We start from the raw sequence: 18,607 nt of genomic DNA on the forward strand, positions 1-18,607 counted from the left end.
ATCGTGTACAAAATTTTTAAAGTGTACGATAAAAGAATGTAGGCTAAGTTAAAAGCGATTTTAAACCTTCAAGAAATAGTTATGTCGCACTAAAACAGGTTCAAATCACAGCAAAGAGATGCATAGCACAAGTAAAGGGATGCAAAGTCAATGACAACTTTGCACAAGAATAACCAAAAACTTACTAAGAAAGGTTCAAACCAAAACTTCGAGAGTACTTAAATTCGCAATCTCATAAGAATATTCAAGAACATTAAGATGTGCTACAAAGAAAAATCAAACCATATTTTGAGGAAGAAACTTAAATCAAGGAAATTCAAATAGGGTTTACGAGCACGTCAAACCAAACAAGTTTTCAGCAGGTCTAAATGAAGACAAAACTCATAAAGAAAGATAACTCAATCAACAGCAAAAATATCAAGGATTTCACAATCACTTTGATGCATCAAAGAAGTTCAAAGCATATCAAAGAGTACATGAGTCAAGAAAAAGAGTTTAAATAACACAAGGCAGATATCCAAGGAATGTAAGCAGACATATGCAGTTAACATCAAACGAGTATGCATATGCACAAGGAACAGGATCATAAAATAAGCAGTTTACTTTCCAAGAAATAAATCTCAAACAGGATTTTACAAGACAAACCATGAAAGAATAAAATAGGTAACTGAGAAATCTCGAGAAGTAACCTCTATCGTTTCCCAAATCCCGTAATATTTGTTATTTATTACTCATGTCTCGTCTATGATAACCCATTAACTTTTCGGTACACATAAACCATCAACATTAAGTTGGCCAGAATTAACATCAGCAGATATGCAACGGCAAGCTAACAGCGTTAATCAATAAACAGTCATGTGCATAAGGCTCTAATTCTTGCTATCAGGACAAGACCTATAGCATGACAGACACTCAGAGTATGCAATAAAGCATGGTCAGTCCATTTCCAAGGCTCTAATCAGGATGAACTGCTCTGATACCATAATGTAACGACCTAACTTCTAATACGTCATGATTGTACCAAAAGTAAGGCGTTACTAACCTATTTTCCTTATTAACTATTTAATATTGAGCCTTTGGTTTGATATCGCGTTTCAATCTTTAATAAAATGTCAGAAAATTGTTTTCAACTCATTACAAATCATATACCAAACATCACCAAGTAATAATAATCATATAATTACTAATAATAATAAATCTTATATAAGTAAATCAAAATAAAACTCAGATACAACACATATTCCTCTGTATAAAATCAAAATCTTAAGCAACAAGCGAGGGAACTCTACGAAAGTAACTTAACTCATAGATAAAGTCAATAATCGTCTACAGCTTCAAACTGAATCTTCGAACCTGTGTCACTGAAAGGGTGGAAGATTTTGGGGTGAGAACAAACCATACGTTCTCAATAGGGATGGAAATACCATCAAAGCAAAGAAATACTTGCAAATAGAATTAGTTTCATTTTAAAGGTAGTTTATCCTTGAAACAACCTTTTGAAAAATGCTTTGTGGAAAGTATTACTTTGAAAAGCCGTAAAAAAAACTCCTTTAGTTTACAAATAGTACGGTGAATAGTTTAAAATTGAAAAGGACAACAAGCATGTCTAAAGGGGTTTCCTACCCAATAACCTACTCCATTCAAATTTGAAACCGGGCAAAGCTACAACATACATTCTCGAGCTTTTATCCAACACTCTGTTCAGCCCATCTCTTTTCATTACCACAGTCTATCAGCATATAACTCAACAATTCAATATTAAACTCAATTTTCAGCAGACGTCTCATTATCAATATGAAGTACAACCCTCAGCATCACCACCGTCAACATGAGGGGTCTCTCAGTTGTACAAACACAAGCAGTGCAGACAAGTAATACACAAGTAGATTCAAGTAAGGCAAATATCACATAATCACATAGTATCGCATATACAATTAGGCAAACCAAGAAATTAAGCAAACCTAAATAATTCACACATATGCAAATGATGTATGCCTGTCCTATGGCTGATGATATCATCTGTCAGTTATAAAGCTGACCCGACATGTCCTGGTAGCTAACCATTGGACAGTCCCTGTGAGCGCGCATCCCCAAGCTCAAAATCATAATCAATCAAAATAAAATATTCATGGGGGAGAGCTCATCCGGAAAGGTCTAAGTGTCCGGCCACATCTTATGCGCAGGGTCAACAGAATCTCGGATCTCAACCTGGAGCAAGTGCAGCCGACCCACTGCATCTACCCAAGGAAATCTGAAACCCAGAAAGTTTCATAAATCTTAAATCAACCTCGATTGGGAGCAAGTTGGGGCTAACCACTGCATCTATCCCAGGAGTTTCAAACCAAACCCGGAGCAAGTGGAATCACTCCACTGCATCTACCCAAGAAGGTATATCTCACCATGTCCCAGAGCAAGCGGAATCACTCCACTACATCTACCCAGGCAGGTGTATCTTACCACATCCTGGAGCAAGCGGAATCACTCCACTGCATCTACCCAAACAGGTGCATCACAATCAGAATCATATTCAATATCATTTCATAATCATAATCAATCTCATCATCGATCTCATTCTCAATCTCAATATTATTAAACTCGCCTATCAACATCCTTCATCATCATAGTTAATTACTATTCATCATCACAATCACTCTCAGTCTCAAGCATAACCTTCAAACTCACACTCCTATTCCCAAACCCTTGAATTTATAATTAATTTACTTCTTAGTATCCCTAGCTAGTTAACCAAATCTCTTCTCATTATTATAAAAACCAAATAAGTTAAAATCATAAATCAATCAAATCATAAAAATCCGATCCTCTTTAAAATCCTTTAAAATATTTAAATCTTATCTCTTTTGACAATTAATTCAAATCAAACTCGTTTTTTTGAAATCATAACCAAATCAACTCTAAATTCTTAGAAAAATTTTGACAGCACCTCCCCTAAAAACTGGAGTTTGCCACCCATCACGTGTCCCCTATTTTCAACTTCAACTCAACAAAACCAATGTTTCAAGTCAACATTTTCAAATCCGTCATTTAAGACCAATCATTATCAATTTAAATCAAAGAAAACCGAAATCCAAAGATTCAATTCATTTCGTCCAAAAATCCAGAAATCAACCAATTCGATAACAACACAACATATCAAACTCAACAGAAAATCATTCGCATCACAGACATTTATCCATTTGCATTAATCTACTAAAATTATCAGGTATTTAAAGCCCCAAAATATTTTCTTATTAAAACAAACCCCTACCTCAAAGTTGAACCCCTTAAAGATTAACGTGTTAAGAGCTATTCTTAACTCGCGGCAACAACCTCATTGATTCCTAGGCAATATCAACAGCGACAATCAAGGTTCACAGCAATGACAATTTTATCTGATGTAAAATTGGAATTAACGCGAAATGGATATTAAATGAAATTACAACATAATTGTTAATAGAGTATTGTGGTAAATAGGAACAAACCAAATAGTCTTATGATGAATCCATATTTGATGATAAATTTTGGATTGATTTGAGTGGATTTCATCATACAAACCCACATTTATTCATCCAAATAGCATACTTTTGTGTTTTCTCTCTAAATTGTGCCTAATTGTAAAAACATGATATTTTGTACTTAATTTAATCACTTTAATCCCACTTTTATCCCATTCGATGCCTTAATAGTTTTGATGAGTGATTTCAGGTATAATAGGTAGGAATGGCTTGATAAGAGTGGAAGAAGAGCATGCAAGAGGGAGGAAACATGAAGAAAACAAAGGAGAAGCACATATTGGAGTGTACGTACGCATAACCTTCTATGCATATGCACAAGAAGTACAACAGCATGTGTGCGCATGCACAAGTGAAAGATCAGCAAGTGTGTGTACACACAAGTCCCAGCACGTGACTCATTTATTGCAAATCACTGGGGCGATTTTTGGACCTCCAGAGCCTAGTTTTGGACTCTCTGAAGCTGATTGAGTGCTATATCAAAGGGGGCCTCATTCCATGTGAAAGGGGGGAGTAATTAGGGTTAGTTTGGCATCATCTAGATCATTTTCTAGATAAAGAAGCTCTCCCTTCTCTCTAAAAATTAGGGTTCTTAGTTTATTTTCTTTGTAATTTCTCTTTTTAATTCTTGTTCTCAATCTAGTTTTTTCTACTTTCCTTTGCTCTATTGTCTTAAATTTCTTAGTTTATCTTGTTAATTTCTCATTTTGGTTATTTTATATGGTGATGAACACTCTTGTTATTTTGATTTTCATTTAATGTAATTTATGTTTCATGCTCTTTTATTATTGAATTGAGTTGCTATTCTTACTTTCCTTGCTTGGTAGTTGTAAAATTTAGGGAAAATTCCACTCCCCTCCCCTGCAAGATGTTAAAATGACACTCCCCTCCCCTCTATTTTATAAATGTACATTCTCCTCCCTTCTAACTTTTAAAAAATCTCCTCTTTAATCTATTTTAAACTTTTTATGTTAACTAATGTTAACTTTATCCATTTTTTAAGAAAAAATAAATTATTTTTTAAAAAATATTCATTAATAAAAATTTTATTTTTTATTATTATATTTTTTTACTAAAATATTTTTTAATAAATTATTTTTTATTGATTAAATTGTATTTTTAAAAAATTTAATAATTATATTATTTTTTTCCTAAAATATCCTTCAATAATTTTTTAATTATTAAATTATAATTTTACCAAAATTTTTGTACGATTTTTTTATATTTTACTATTAATTTTTCGATATCTATATATATTATTTTAACATTAAATAAAAAATTTTAGTAAGATTATTTTTCAATATCAATATATATTAATTGTTATATATATTAACAGTGGTAAAATTTTTTTATTTAATGTTAAAATAATATATATTGATATCAAAAAATTAATAGTAAAATATAAAAGTAATTGTTCATAAAAATTTTGGTAAAATCATAATTTAATAATTAAAAAATTATTGAAGGATAGATATCTTAGAAAAAAATTTAATTATTAATTTTTTTAAAAGTATTTTAATAAAAATACAATTCAATCAATAAAAAATAATTTATTAAAAGGTATTTTAGTAAGTAAAATTTAATGATAAAAAATAAAACTTTTGTTAATGGATATTTTTTCAAAAAATAATTTATTTTTTCTTAAAAAATGGATAAAATTAACACAAAAAGTTTAAAATGGATTAAAGATGAGGTTTTTTAAAAGTTAGAAGGGAGGGGAATGTACATTTATAAAATAGAGGGGAGGGGAGTATCATTTTAACATCTCACAGGGGAGGGGAGTGGAATTTTCCCTAAAATTTATTATCTCTTGTTATTTTACCATACTTTCCTTTTATGCCTTTCAAGTATTTGATAAAATACTTGGTTGAATTTTTGCCTAGTTTTTTACACTCTTGGTTGAGAAATTGGGTGATTGGGTAAATTTGAGTGGTGAATGTCCATTCCACATTGTGTGAGGATTGTTAATTGATTTGGTTTCCACTAACTCTAAGCCTTCCATTAATAGAGTTGGCTAGAAGTTGTCGATTGAAATCAATTATGCCCTTTTGACTAATTCTCGATGTAGGATTGACTAATTGGGATTAATTCCACACAATCACCATGTTTGTGGTCCAGAACTAAGATATGAATCCCTAATTCTCCAATTCTTGCCAAGTGCCCTTTTTACTATTTAATTTCCATTTGCATTTCTTTTACTTGCTTTCATTTAATTACTTGCATGCGTTTCATTCCTTGCCATTTTATTTTCTTGTTTCTTATAACCAAAACCACAAAAATCCCCCACAACCAATAATTGATCACCTAATTGCAACTCCTAGGGAAGATGATCCGGGACTTAAAATTCCTGGCTATTTTGTATTGATTGTGACATCTTTTAAATTAAAATTTGATTGTGGGAGATGATTGCCAGTTTGGTCTATACTTGTAACAAACCGCTTATTCCTCTAATGAGAAATTCCGAACCGGTGCAATTTTTATTTATCATTTTACCGCGAGAAACTAAGCAAGATGACACCGCATCAACTTTTATGTTTTATCGTACAATTTCCAAACTCAACCCTGAGATATTAACATCACGACATTCTCAATAATTTATAATGGAATACTAACGTTGAAGGTTCAAAATAACATATACTTATGATACCAGCAGAACGGAGTAGCCGCAATCCCAAACTGACCGGGTAGCAGTTTCGGTAGCAGCCAGAAGCTTGGCAGTGTTTTCTGACAACAGCAGTGGCGTTCTCCAGCGACAGAGGCTCGGCCGCCCACCTCCAACAATGGCGACGAGGCACGCGACAGCGGCGACGATGAAATTCAGTGACGGAGCAGTTCAACGGTGACAGCCCCATCCAACGCAAATAGCTCTAACAACAACCATTGAGGCAAAACTGGAACCAAAAACCGGCAGAGCCAATTGAAGGGGCAGTGGCTCCCGCGATGGTGGTTTTCCGGCAATGACACCAGCCACAACAGGGACGGCGGCGACTCCACACGCGACGGTGACAGCGTCGGCTTTGCCTCTTCTCACGTGCATCAATCTCCTGTCAGTCTCTCTCTCACTCTTCGCGGGCTCTCTCTCCAACTCCAATGACGGCGACAGCATGGACACAGCAACGGTGGAGACGCGCTTCACGGCGAGGGCGACGGCAGCGACATGGGCCTCACGAAGTTGAAGACAAGAGCGAGGGCAGTGGCGGCTTCTCCTCTCCTGTGCGCGCTCTGCTTCTCCCTTCCATGGATCTGGTTCGTGCTCCTCCTCCTCCCACGGCGACACACGATGGCGCGGCGGCAGTGATGCCTGCCGACGCTGTCCTCCCTCTCTTCTTCTCCCCTTCTCCTCGGCGGTCCCCTTTCTCATTTTCCTTTTCTTCTTTTTTTTCTTTCCTTCTTTCATACTGTTGCATGCATGAGTGTGGGTACTAGGTGTGTGTGTTTGTGTTGAGTGTGGTGGCTAGGTTAGGGTTTGGTGAGGTGAGTATGTGGGAAAATTAGGGATAGAGTTAGTTTAGTAATTTAAAATAAAAATAGGAACAATATGGTAATTGAAACCAAATTAAATCCAACATTAATTATATATAGAAAATACTATTTACTTATCAATTTTACAAATTACTTTCAATTAAACGCTCAAATCGAAGATTTAGAGATAATATGATTTAATTTTCTTTATTCATAAAAACTAAAGTATTAAATTCCAAAATCTTAATTATTTAAATCAATTCATATACAATTCTTATTATTTTACAATTACTAAACTTTATAATTTAAATATAGAAAAACTCAATAATTGTAAAATTGGATAAGGATCTTAATTTATTTCAAATTTAATTAATCAAAACTTGCTTTAAATATTCTTTAATAAAGTAATTTTTGAAATTAAAGTCACAAATAAATAATTGAATTTAAAATTAATTTATAATAAACCTTTTCAAAAGTTTTGGGTGTTGCACTATACATGCTATATTACTAAAATAAATAATTCTATCAACACTAACATCCCTTACTACTTGTCTACTATAACTATCATTCCATTTTTTTTCTCAATTGCAATATAATCAAAACATAGCAAATCATAAACAATTTAACTATAAGGTTATTCATTATTTCGAAATATAAAATCAAAAAGGCAATAACTCACATCTTCTATTTGTGATCTATTCTATCAAAAATAAAAAATTTAAGTAGAAGAGTTTACTATTTATTTATTCTATATAAACGTTTTTTCCATCCTTTAAAAAATAAAATTCATAGCCAACAGAACCCAGGAATAAAACAAAGAATATTATATACCACTGCATATCTTCTATGGAGTTTTTTTTTTGTGAAAAAAGTATTTTTTAGACCTTAACGGCCCGTTTGGTTGGTGTCCATGTCCATCAGAGACATGGACACGGTGACACATGTATATTGTTTGTTTAATGAGACACAAAATTATCATAGACACGGTAACACACGCATGGACACAAAATACATATTTTTTGTGTCTCACATTTAACCTGTGACACAAATTTAAGACACAGACACAGTTTTTTATTTTCACTTTTATCCCTGTTATCTTTTTTTATTTTCATTTATACCCTTCTCCTTTTAACCCTAATCCACTTCTTTTTCTGTTCTTTCTCACGTTCTTTCTCATTGCCTCCTTTATTCTTCCATGCCTCTCACCCAATCACCGCCTCACCTTCTCTGTCCCTCTCCACCACCTCCATTCCTTTGTCCTTTCTTCCCGCCTCTTCTTCTCCTCATCCTTTTCTTTCTCCTTCTCCTCCTCTCCACTGCCTCAACTCTTCTCTTCCTCCCAGGCTCCCTCATCTTTGTATCTGTCTTTACCAAATCCACCGTCGCCACCTCTGTCGTGTCTCCCTCTCCTTCTTTCAATCTGCCTCATAGATCTACCTTGATCTCTCTGACTCTTCCAATTTTTTCTCTACTTATCTTCTACAATTTCTCTGCCTCTTTTTCTCATTGTCAGATCCATTTAGTTTTTTGTTTTTTTTAATTCATATATTATTTATTTATTTTTTATTTAAATATTGATTGAAAATTGTGTTTATATATTATTAGATTGGATCTAAATTTTTAATTTATTCTGTGTTTGTTATTATTAATAGTTGTAATTTGTATTGAAATGATGGTGGAGAGGTGGTCATGGTGGTTTTAATGGTGGTAATTTGAACTGAAATAATGGTAAAGAGGTGGTGTTGATGGTTTGTAGCAGGGATAACATTGTCATTTTGTTAGAATGGTAAATTATAAATAGTATAATGTCCTTGAGTACTAAACAAGTTCTCAAATTTCATGTCTCATTGTGTCTATGTCATTTTGTGTATTTGTGTCTGTGTCTTATTTATCTCCATCCACTAAAGGATCAGATAATAAAGATAATTAATAAAAAATATAGAGACTGGTTCACAAATAATAAAAGTTCACAAATAAACTTTTATTAATATGTAGGACAAATTTAAATATAGGATTAAGGCCCAGTTTGGGTAACCAACTTAATTAAGTTCCTTTTGATAAAATAACTTAAACAATAAATGACTCTGTTAAAAGTAACTTATAAATATATTATTTTGTATTTGGATTTTTAACTTTAAAAGTGTTTATTTTATAAAAATGTGATAAAAAATAGAAATATTATGAGAGAAGTCATTTTTTTAACTTTTCTGTAAGCTCCTAAATAATTTCTTAGAAAGTTGCAATTTGGTTTTAAAAATTACACCAGACATTAATACTACTACTTTTCATAAGTCAAAAGTTAAAAAAAATACTTCTAAAATTTTTCAAATGGCCCATAAATTAGGTTGGGATCGAAATGGAAGAATTTTAATCCAGGCAGAGCTTCAATGGCCCTTCCAAAAATCGTCGACCAAGAAGATCTTCGACAAAAAACGGCCATTTCCGGTGAATTCCATCACCAAAGATTTGAAACGATCTAATTCAGAGATTGAAATTTGATGTAGTCTTGCACGCAGGTTCTACAGAAGATCATGAAGAAAGAATTCCTATCTTCTAATTTCCATGTTCCCATCAACCCTAATCCTAATCAAGAAAGGATTCATCTGATTCCCATTAATCACCGCAATCTCCTGATCCCACTCTCAATACTCCTCTTTCTTCATCAAAAACCCTAATATGCGCATCATCATTTTAAAACATACCATTTTAAAACAGAAGTTTATACTTACACCTCTAGCTCCTCATTTTTATTTGCTAGTAACTCTAGCTTAGTTTTGTCCACAACAGAATCCTATTTAATTCTTGTGGTGCCACTACAACATTTTCAGGTTGAGGTAACATTTAAAAAGTGTTGTCCAAAGGTTGACAAAATGTTGCTTTTGATCTATGACAACACTTTTGGACCTAAGGCAACGTTTTTAGACGGCGTTGCATATGCAGTCGTTGCCTTAGATCAAGGCAACACTTTTTTGCTTCAAAAGCGTTGCTTTTGAGGGAAACACCTGGTAAGTGTTGTCTTTGGTTGAAAAACAACAACACTTCAAAGGTGTGTTTGAGACAACACTTTTGCGGTGTTATCTTTTCTCTCATATTTTGGCCACTACTAAAAAGTGTTGCCTATTTACCATAAAATGCAACCCTTTTATGCGTTGCTTATAAATTTGAATTTGCAATCCTTTGAAGTGTTGCCTATTAGTTTTAAATATGCAACCTTTAAAAGCATTGCCTTTTCTTTTGGATATGCAACCTATACAAGTGTTGCTTTTTCTTTTAGATATGCAACCATACAAGTGTTGTCTAATATTCAAAATATGCAACTAATAGAAGGGTTGCCTTTTTGACAAAAATAAAAATTATTTTGTAATAAAAATACAAAAAATAATAAAATTTTTCGTTCATACATGTGTAATTATTTTAATTAATAAATAAGTTTGCACACAATAGAAAAAATTTATAAAAGACAAAATAACTAATAATAACGTTCTAATTAAAATAGATATTAAAAGGTTCAATTAGTATTTCAAATACATATTTATCAGGTAGCTGCTCCTCTTAGAGCTGCAAACATTAATAATTAATAAGATCAGGGTCATCATTACTACCTCTTAGTTCACACTACCCATGCCAACATGAACACAAGACACATTTTGTCCTATGAGGAGCTAATTGACAATGCAACTATACTCTTGTTGATTCTTGACAGTGTCATCAAGGAGTGCTACCTGTTGCAGTTGCAGTGGTAAGAGTAGTGATATCATCATGAGAGCGGACATTGACAGCTGAGCTAACCACAAAAGCTAGGTGATCTCTCTAAGACCCCATTGCCTCAGCAGCCTCGACAGACTGCGCGGCCACCAATGAGGCTGCAGAGGCCATAGCCATGTCAATCTTGGCCATCCTTTCATCCTTGCTTAGTGCAGATGAAGCAGCCTGTAACGAATATTAGTGGGCTTGGGCACGTAAAAGAAGGCCATGCTACCCATTCAGAGTTAGTTACAAATCAGGGACCACGCAATAGCACAAGAGTGAAAGCTACTAATAGGAGATTGGAGAATTATGTTGGATAGCGTATTGTGGTATTCACTTGTTCCCTCTCGTAATTGTGGATTCAATATCCTTCTATTCCCCATTATCTTTCCTCTGCTCTCCTATACTAAATTCCTCTGCTAAATTCTATTCTCACATTCTTGACAAGTTCAATTAATTGGAAGAATGCATGGTCATATCCCTTTGGTGCTGATGTTACTGGAATATATCATTTTTCCTTTCTATACATTCTCATTGTTTCATTAGTTTATTATTTCATTATACTCATGATGCTGCATCACACTACTGCTGTACTGGTTTAATTGTGCTTTTCAATAAAATTCATCAATCACCCTTCCAATTGGTGCTTTCATTGCCCATGTCCGTAGCCGACGGCACGAGAATAAAAGGCGTGGAGGCCAATATTAAGAAGCTCTACCAGATGATTGAGACGGCGGCGGAGGAAAATCGAGCAGAGCGGGCCAGAGCCTCTGAGGCGATGAATCTGAAATTTGATGCACTTCAATTCTCCATCACGTAACTACTTTACACTCCGCATCGCTCCAACTCTCCTTCTCGTGAACTCTCACATGGCGCGAGCTCAATTGGAGACTAGCCGTTTCGTGCAGGCTTGCAGCCCTGAAGGGTGAACTTCGATCTACCAAAATTCGATGGGAATGATGCCTTGGGTTGGATTTTTTCCATGGATCAATATTTTGATTTTTTCCGGGTTCCTAATGAGGAGCAAGTGGGTTTGGCAGCGCTTCAAATGTCGGGTCCGGCCATCCCATGGTTCCAGATGTCACAGAGGGCTGCCCAATTTCGCTCATGGACACAACTCAAACGGGCGATTGAGCTTGAGTTTGGACCTTCCTTGTTCGAATCTCCTAGGGAATTGCTCTTCAAGTTGCAACAGCAAGCTTCGGTGGGTGAGTATTACACCGAATTTGTTGCGTTAGCTAACCATACTCAGCTTGAACCCCCTGATGCCCTTAGGGGTTGTTTTATTAGTGGCTTAAGGTCGGATATTCGGCGGGAGGTGAAGGCCCAGTGTCCCCCAAGTTTGATGCGTGCTGTGACTCTGGCAAGATTATATGAGGATAAATTTAACCCCAACCCCCGTCACTCTTCAGGGCCGGCTTCCCATCGTCCCCAATTTGCTACCCATGCTTCAGGCACTGCTCCGCGACCGACCACACGTTCATCCCTCCCTCCCCTCCTTCCTACACCACCACAACGCCCACCTGTGACCTCAAACCGAGATGCCACTTGGCGTCTTACTCCAGCTGAAATCCAGAGTAAAAGAGAGAAGGGCTTATGCTATTGGTGTGATGAGAGGTTCTCGGCCACACACAAGTGCACCAACCGCCAATTCATGTCTCTCCAGCTTGAAATGGAGGATGATACAGAGCCGCAGGTGAATATGGATGAGGTTTTGTGTGATGGGGAAGTTGTGCCACAATTGGAGCAGCAGGTCTTGGGGTACCATTTATCTTATAATGCCATGCACGGCACCTCTAGTCCAGCGATGATTCGTATTAAAGCTCATGTCCATGGGTTGGAAGTTCAAGCCCTTATTGATGGTGGCAGCTCCGATAGCTTCATCCAGCCGCGGATTGCAAAATTCTTAAATCTTCCAATCGAGCCAGCTCCTGGTATTAAAGTAATGGTAGGTGATTTTGATGTGTTGGAAGTGGAAGGTTATATCCCAGTGACAAACCCCATTTTGAGGGTTTATCTTATGCTAATTTCAAAGGGGTTTATCAATGATTTCACACACTTTCTGCATGAAAATATAAGGGTTTGCATTCCTTTCCTAGTTTTGCTTCATGAATGAAAACATGCTTATTCTGCACTAAAATATATACATTTCTATTTTTTCTCTTGATGCCATTCGATGCCGTGACTCGTGTGCTAAGTGGATTCAGGATATAGAGTAGGAATGGACAGGAAAAGAGAAGGAAAACGGGTGCAAAGGAAGGAAGCATGAGAATTGAGCTTTGGAGATTTCCGCATGGGCGCGTGCGCGCACCTGACGCGCCCGCGCGGATGAGAGCAACGTGAAGCCGAGACTAAGAGCCAAGCCACGAGCCAGCTTGAGTAACGGCTAAGCCAGGATCCTCATGGACGCGCACGCGTACGTCCCGCCTCCGCGCACACTCCAAAACCGCATCCATGGCGCGCACGCGTACCTTGCGCGTACGCGCCGATGTTCGAGTATGATTTTTTTAGAAGTCACGTGACTCAGGCGTGGAGTTGGTTAGAGATCCTAACTTTTGAGGAGTGCTTTGGCGGGAAAAGGCATAAGAGGACTAAGGGGGCAAGGGTTGAAGACACTTAGTTCATTTTCTAGTTTTGAGATATTTTTGGAGAGAGAGGAGAGAGATCTCAAGTTCTTACTAGGGTTCTTCTTCATCAAAATTCTGGATTTTTACCCATTCCTTGGTGAGATCCATTGCAACTTTCATTTCACTTTGTTCATGTAATAGGTTTTCTCTTCCAATTTCAAGTTGTAGTTGTAATTGCTAAAATTCCTTGGATCTAGGATTCAACTCTATGATTTTTGGATTCCATTGATATTTTGAGATTTTGATCCTCATTGTTGTTCATTGATACTTGTTGTTAATTCCTTGTGTTGCAATATCTTTAATTCTACTTTTCTCTTCATTTTACTATGACCTTCCTTTTTGCTCATTACATGTTTGATAAAATGTCAATGCTAGCTATGGAGTAGAACTTTTATACTTGGCATAGGGTTTGGTCATTGGAATAAGTTGAATAGTTGTATCAATGGTTGATTTGGAGTTAGGGATTGCCAATTGACTTGGAGTGCACTAAAGCTAGATTCCCATGAGGTGAAGCTAGAACTTGTGACTCAAGTTGATCGTTTTCATTTGATTTTCCTCTACACTTGGGGGATAACTAAATGGAGCAAGACCTAATTGTTGGCAACATTGAGTGGACTATAATGATAAGATTTCTAATGCCAACCCTAAGCCAAGTCCTTTTGATAATTGATTGTTTATTTCTCATTACTTGCTAAGACCTTCAAAGAATTCCAACAAGGCTTACTAAATCAATAAGATGCACACTTTGACAATTCCAAGGGAGAACGACTCGGGAGACTAGTACTCTCGGATATAGATTGTAGATTTGTTTGATGATGGATTTTGCGTTGGTTTAGACTGTACTACGATTGATCACTTGATAAATTCTATACCGACAAAAATTCATTTGTCAAAATGGCGCCGTTGCCGGGGAATTTGCTTAGTGTGCCATGTTATTGTTTGGATTAAGCATGTATATATGTACATAGTTGCATTTTATTGTAAATAATTCAAGTGAATAACCCCTCATTCGTTACAATGAATTTCATTTCCCCTTCATTGCATGACGCGTTCACAACCGAATCCGAGCTTAGTCCCTTTTGATCCGGAAATAGAACGAACTTTGCTTCATATTAGACAAGCTCGGAGGCGGCTTAAGTTTGGAAAAGGGGAAGAGGCTTTTACCACCTCAACCACCTTACTAGAAGTGAACATTGAACCGTCACTCAAAGAAGGCATTAATTCTACTTCCATAAATTTCACTAACAAATCTTCTTTTGTTCTAGGTACTAATACCATGGATGCTCCGAGGAGAGTTACCATCAAGGAAGCGGGTGCACCGGATTATGTCCTTCAACCCCTTCACGTAACTCACCCCAACTTGAATGCGAACTTCGAATTGAAGACCGCTTTGATCAACCTCCTACCCAAGTTTCACGGGCTTCCCGCACAAGACCCTATTCGACATCTCAAAGACTTCCATCGCATATGCTCGACTACTAGACGGGAAGGGTCCGATGAAGTTGCTATATGGTTGTTTGCTTTCCCTTTTTCTCTTGAGGACAAGGCTAAAGAATGGTTCTACACCCTCTCTAGTGAAGTTACCTCCGATTGGGACTTGCTTAGAAGGGGTTTCTTGGATAAATTCCTACCTCCGGAAAAGATGGATAGGCTAAGGAAGGAAATGTCTTGTATTGTGCAAGGTGAGACGGAACCACTCTATGAGTATTGGGAACGGTTTCGCAAACTACTAGATGCATGCCCTAATCACATGCTCGACACTCAAGTATTGCTTGGATACATATGTCAAGTGATGCGAGAGCAAGATAGAACCCTCTTGGACACTTCTAGCAATGGTTCTTTGTCCAAATATAAAACCGCGGAGGAGACATGGCAACTTATTATTGACTTAGCCGAATCCAATCAACATATGAGGCGAAGAGTCAACCGTCCAAGGACCGTGAATGAGGTATCAACTAGTAGTGAAACCACCGCTCTAACTCAATCCTTGAATGAGATGACATCCATCTTGAAGCAACTCCAATTGAACCAACAACAACCACAACCTCAATCATACCAACAACAACATCCTCCACCACCTCAACAACACAACCAACAATTGGTCCCTCAAAGAGTATGTGGCATTTGCTCTTGCTACTCTCACTACACGGATGAGTGCCCAAGCCTTCAAGAAGACAACACCTTGGCAGCCACCCACAATTTCTATGATCGCCCCAATCAAGGGTACTACCAAGGCGGTAATCCTAACCAAGGGTACTCTCATCAAGGAGGAGGAGGCTACAACCAAGGAAGTGGACACAATAATTAAAATTGGAGAGACAACCATCAACAAGGGAATAGGGACAACAACAACAATGGAGGAGGTCAAAGATGGGGTAACAACTCACAAAACTTCTCACAAAACCGACCATACAATTCACAAAATCAACCATACAATTAACAAAACCCACAAAGAAACTACCAAACATATCAACCACCACATCAAAGACCACCACCCAACCAATCACAAGCTCCTCAACTCACATATGCAACCACCCCCTCCAACCAAGATGAAACACTCCGAACCATTATCCAAGGCCAAAAGGAACTACAAAACACACTTGCCTCCGGTCTCACCGGCCTCACCTCTACACTACAAGCTCTTCTTGCACGCATGGATACACCATCAACTCCCACTCCTCAACCCCCAATCCAAAGTGTCATTCCCTCTCAACCTTAACCAAATCCAAAGGGGGGCATCAATGCCATCACCCTTAGATCCGGTACGCAACTAAAAGAGAAGGAAGCAACCGCTCAAGAAGAGGAGAGAATAAATATAGAAGAGGTAGTGGAAGAGGAGACACCACAAGTCATAGTTGATGATGAAGTCCAACCAACAAGGGAGACAACCAAGGCCAAAAGAACCTTGGAAGAAGAAGTTGCCCAACCACTTCCATTCCCAACACTTGCGAAGAAAGCTAAAAAGCGCATAGAACTCGACCCCAAAATGGTAGAAATGTTCAAGAAAGTTGAGGTAACCATCCCCCTCTTTGATGCTATTCATCAAGTTCCTAGATATGCTAAATTCCTCAAAGACTTATGCATACATAAGGATAGAATTCTTGAATTGGAAACCATTCCATTGGAGAGCTCTATCTCCGCTCTAATGGGAACATTGCCCGAGAAGTGTGATGATCCGGGCCCTTGTATGGTCACCTGCACAGTCAATGGAGTTCAATTTAGAGATTGCATGTGTGACCTCGGAGCATGTGTTAGCATCATGCCGCTCTCCGTCTACCGGCTGTTGAAGTTGCCACCACTAAAAAGGTCGACGGCAAGATTTGTCCTAGCGGATAAAAGCATAATAACCGTAGCGGGTGTTGCGGAAGATGTATTGGTGAATATAAAAGGGTTAGTGTTTCCGATTGACTTCTATGTCCTTGAAATGCCATCAAGCGAAACCGTGAGAGCATCGTCTATCCTACTTGGAAGACCATTCTTGAGAACTTCTAGATTTAAACTTGATACTTACTCGGGGAACTACTCATTTGAAATAGATGGGAGAATTGTAAGCTTTAGCCTAGAGGAAGCAATGAAGCATCCACCGGAGAACCACTCTTTATTTCGGTGTGATCCAATCGATAACATAGTGGCCGAAGTACATCTAGCAAAGTTAGATGAGAAGTATATGGTTGAAGAAGCGAATGAAAAGTCAAGCGAACTAAATACCACACATCATACAAACCATCCGAAAACTCAAACTTCAAAGAATGACAAAAAGATGGAATTGAAGCCACTACCACCTCACTTAAGGTACTCATACCTTGATGAAGCCCAAGAGTTACCCGTGATAATTGCACAAGAGCTAACCCCTCAACAAGAAGAAAAATTGCTAAACGTATTGAGAAAAAACAAAAGGGCAATCGGGTGGAGTTTGGCGGATCTAGTAGGAATAAGCCCCAAAGTATGCAAGCACCGCATATTCCTTGAAGAAGGAGCAAGACCGGTCCGACAACCTCAAAGGAGACTTAATCCAATCATTCTTGAGGTAGTAAAGAAAGAAGTCACTAAGCTACTTGAAGCAAACATCATCTATCCTATCTCGGATAGCGAATGGGTAAGCCCGGTCCAAGTGGTGCCCAAAAAGTCCAGAGTGACAACAATCAAAAACGAAAGTGGTGAACTTATAGCAACAAGAGTGCAAAATTCTTGGAGAGTATGCATAGACTACCGAAGATTGAATGCGGCCACAAGAAAAGATCACTTTCCATTACCATTTATTGATCAAATGCTTGATCGATTAGCCGGTAAATCATATTATTGTTTTCTTGATGGCTATTCCGGATACTTCCAAATTCATATTGCTCTAGAAGACCAAGAAAAAACCACATTTACTTGCCCCTTTGGGACGTATGCTTACAAGCGTATGCCATTTGGCCTATGCAATGCACCGGCAACGTTCCAAAGATGCATGATGAGCCTATTTGCGGACTTTCTAGAGCAATCAATGGAAGTTTTCATGGATGACTTTAGTGTGTATGGTGATTCATTTGAGCATTGTTTAGGTAACCTTGAAAAAGTCTTAGAGAGATGCACCAAAACAAACCTTGTTTTAAATTTTGAAAAATGTCATTTCATGGTCAAACAAGGAATTGTTTTGGGACACATAGTATCAAAGGAAGGCATCTCCGTAGATCCGGCAAAGATAAATGTCATATCCAGTTTACCTTACCCCTCCTCCGAGAGGGAAGTCCGTTCTTTTCTTGGACATGCAGGATTTTACCGGAGATTCATCAAAGACTTTAGCAAGGTGGCCTTACCTCTCTCTCGATTACTACAAAAAGACACCGAATTTGAGCTAAGCAAGGAATGTATGGAAGCATATGACAAACTCAAAGTAGCATTGACACAAGCTCCTATAGTGCGAGGCCCCAATTGGACTCAACCTTTTGAAATCATGTGTGATGCTTCGAATTATGCGATAGGAGCCGCGTTAGCACAACGCGAGGGTAAGATTCCCTATGTCATAGCTTATGCTTCCAAAACATTAGATGGAGCCCAATCCAACTACACTACTACCGAAAAGGAACTACTAGCTATTGTTTTTGCTTTGGACAAGTTCCGAGCCTATCTTCTTGGTTCCAAGGTTGTAGTGTACTCGGATCATGCGGCACTAAAGTACTTGTTGGCCAAAAAGGAATCAAAACCGAGATTAATTCGTTGGGTGCTTTTGTTACAAGAATTTGACTTGGAGATCAAAGATAGGAGTGGTTCCCAAAACCT

This window comes from Arachis hypogaea, chromosome 5, assembly GCF_003086295.3.
Source record: "Arachis hypogaea cultivar Tifrunner chromosome 5, arahy.Tifrunner.gnm2.J5K5, whole genome shotgun sequence".
Classification (NCBI taxonomy): domain Eukaryota; kingdom Viridiplantae; phylum Streptophyta; class Magnoliopsida; order Fabales; family Fabaceae; genus Arachis; species Arachis hypogaea.